The sequence below is a fragment of the Meles meles genome, chromosome 9 (genome assembly GCF_922984935.1).
Source record: "Meles meles chromosome 9, mMelMel3.1 paternal haplotype, whole genome shotgun sequence".
Classification (NCBI taxonomy): Eukaryota; Metazoa; Chordata; class Mammalia; order Carnivora; family Mustelidae; genus Meles; species Meles meles.
The window spans coordinates 116544568-116548079 of NC_060074.1; positions in this window are offsets into that span (position 1 = coordinate 116544568).

A 3512-nucleotide genomic window follows, 5' to 3' on the forward strand; every position below is an offset into this window, starting at 1 on the left:
CCTAGGCAAGTTGCACACTGCGAGTTAAGTGCAGGCCCAGACCCTTAGGCTTCCACAACGTAAACTCGACCTGAAGTGAAGTTTCCTATGTGGCAGCGTGTTCCCTGCTGGGGAAAGAAGTTAGAGCAAGGCCGCATTGGAGGCAAGTTGGACACTCTCAGGGCAGGGCACCCCAGGTCCGCTTTTGCTTCCAAAACGTATCATCGCTCCTAAGGTGACGTCTCCTGGGGGGGGGGCGTGTGATCCCAGGGGAGGAAAGACCTTAAGAACAGGGGCGGACTAGAAGCCTGTTGGCTACACCGATTTGAGTTCCAGGGAAGGCCCTTAGGCTTCCCAAACCTACAAACGCAGCGAAGACGAACACTACTAGAGGGCAGTGTTCTCCCAGTTGCGGAAAGGTGTTAGAACAAAGGCGGACGCCAAGGCAGGTTGGAGACTCTGAGTGAAATGCTCGCCAATGCGCCTCTGCGTCCAAAACGCCAAGCGCCACGTACGACGCAACCGCCTTCTGGCCGTGTTCTCGCAGGTGAGGAAAGAAGTGAGAACAAGGGCGGCCTGAAGCCGACTTGGACTCTCTGTGTGAAGTGCACGCCAAGTCCATTAGGCTTCCAAAAGGTAGCCTCGCTCTTCAGGTGAAGCCTCATAAGCGGCAGCGTGTTCGCAGCTCAGGCAAGAACTTAGAACCAAGGCGGACTCTACGCCAAGTTGCAAGCTCTACGTAAAGTGCAGGCTAAGGCCCTGCTGCTTCCAACACGTAGAAACGCTCCGAAGGCCAAGAGGCCTATGCGGCCGTGTGTTCCCATTGCAAGAAGGAAAGAACTTAGAACCAAGGCCGACTAGAAGGCAGTTGGAGCTTCTGAGTTAAGTTGCCCGTCCAGTCCCTTGGGCTGCAAAGCGTGTCATCGCGCTTCAGGTGAAGTCTCCTCAGTGGCAGTGTGTTCCCAAGCGAAGGGAAGACTTGAGAAGAAGGGCGTACTAGAAGCTTGTTGGATACTCTGAGTTAAGGGCACGCAAAGACGCTGCGGCTTCCAAAACGTGAACGCGACCTTCAAAGGGAGGATTCCCAAGGGGCAGTTTGCTCCCGGCTGTGGAAAGAAGTTGGAACCTGGGGCGCACCCTAGGCAAGTTGCACACTGCGAGTTAAGTGCAGGCCCAGACCCTTAGGCTTCCACAACGTAAACTCGACCTGAAGTGAAGTTTCCTATGTGGCAGCGTGTTCCCTGCTGCAGAAAGAAGTTAGAGCAAGGCCGCACTGGAGGCAAGTTGGACACTCTCAGGGCAGGGCACCGCAGGTACGCTTTTGCTTCCAAAACGTATCATCGCTCCTCAGGTGACGTCTCCTGGGGGGGGGGGCGTGAGATCCCAGGGGAGGAAAGACCTTAAGAACAGGGGCGGACTAGAAGCCTGTTCGCTACACCGAGTTGAGTTCCAGGGAAGGCCCTTAGGCTTCCCAAACCTACAAACGCAGCGAAGGCGAACACTACTAGAGGGCAGTGTTCTCCCAGTTGCGGAAAGGTGTTAGAACAAGGCGGACGCCAAGGCAGGTTGGAGACTCTGAGGGAAGTGCTCGCCAATGCGCCTCTGCGTCCAAAACGCCAAGCGCCGCGTACGACGCAACCGCCTTCTGGCCGTGTTCTCGCAGGTGAGGAAAGAAGTGAGAACAAGGGCGGCCTGAAGCCGACTTGGACTCTCTGTGTGAAGTGCACGCCAAGTCCATTAGGCTTCCAAAAGGTAGCCTCGCTCTTCAGGTGAAGCCTCATAAGCGGCAGGGTGTTCGCAGCTCAGGCAAGAACTTAGAACCAAGGCGGACTCTACGCCAAGTTGCAAGCTCTACGTAAAGTGAAGGCTAAGGCCCTGCTGCTTCCAACACGTAGAAACGCTCCGAAGGCCAAGAGGCCTATGCGGCCGTGTTTTCCCATTGCAGGAAGGAAAGAACTTAGAACCAAGGCCGACTAGAAGGCAGTTGGAGCTTCTTAGTTAAGTTGCCCGTCCAGTCCCTTGGGCTGCAAAGCGTGTCATCGCGCTTCAGGTGAAGTCTCCTCAGTGGCAGTGTGTTCCCAAGCGAAGGGAAGACTTGAGAAGAAGGGCGTACTAGAAGCTTGTTGGATACTCCGAGTTAAGGGCACGCAAAGACGCTGCGGTTCCAAAACGTGAACGCGACCTTCAAAGGGAGGATTCCCAAGGGGCAGTTTGCTCCCGGCTGTGGAAAGAAGTTGGAACCTGGGGCGCAGCCTAGGCAAGTTGCACACTGCGAGTTAAGTGCAGGACCAGACCCTTAGGCTTCCACAACATAAACTCGACCTGAAGTGAAGTTTCCTATGTGGCAGCGTGTTCCCTGCTGCGGAAAGAAGTTAGAGCAAGGCCGCACTGGAGGCAAGTGGGACACTCTCAGGGCAGGGCACCCCAGGTCCCCTTTTGCTTCCAAAACGTATCATCGCTCCTCAGGAGACGTCTCCTGGGGGGGGGGGGGCCGTAGGATCCCAGGGGAGGAAAGACCTTAAGAACAGGGACGGGCTAGAAGCCTGTTGGCTACACCGAGTTGAGTTCCAGGGAAGGCCCTTAGGCTTCCCAAACCTACAAACGTAGCGAAGGCGAACACTACTAGAGGGCAGTGTTCTCCCAGTTGCGGAAAGGTGTTAGAACAAAGGCGGACGCCAAGGCAGGTTGGAGACTCTGAGGGAAGTGCTTGCCAATGCGCCTCTGCGTCCAAAACGCCAAGCGCCGCGTACGACGCAACCGCCTTCTGGCCGTGTTCTCGCAGGTGAGGAAAGAAGTGAGAACAAGGGCGGCCTGAAGCCGACTTGGACTCTCTGTGTGAAGTGCACGCCAAGTCCATTAGGCTTCCAAAAGGTAGCCTCGCTCTTCAGGTGAAGCCTCATAAGCGGCAGCGTGTTCGCAGCTCAGGCAAGAACTTAGAACCAAGGCGGACTCTACGCCAAGTTGCAAGCTCTACGGAAAGTGCAGGCTAAGGCCCTGCTGCTTCCAACACGTAGAAACGCTCCGAAGGCCAAGAGGCCTATGCGGCCCTGTGTTCCCATTGCAGGAAGGAAAGAACTTAGAACCAAGGCCGACTAGAAGGCAGTTGGAGCTTCTGAGTTAAGTTGCCCGTCCAGTCCCTTGGGCTGCAAAGCGTGTCATCGCGCTTCAGGTGAAGTCTCCTCAGGGGCAGTGTGTTCCCAAGCGAAGGGAAGACTTGAGAAGAAGGGCGTACTAGAAGCTTGTTGGATACTCCGAGTTAAGGGCACGCAAAGACGCTGCGGCTTCCAAAACGTGAACGCGACCTTCAAAGGGAGGATTCCCAAGGGGCAGTTTGCTCCCGGCTGAGGATAGAAGTTGGAACCAGGGGCGCAGCCTAGGCAAGTTGCACACTGCGAGTTAAGTGCAGGCCCAGACCCTTAGGCTTCCACAACGTAAACTCGACCTGAAGTGAAGTTTCCTATGTGGCAGCGTGTTCCCTGCTGCGGAAAGAAGTTAGAGCAAGGCCGCACTGGAGGCAAGTTGGACACTCTCAG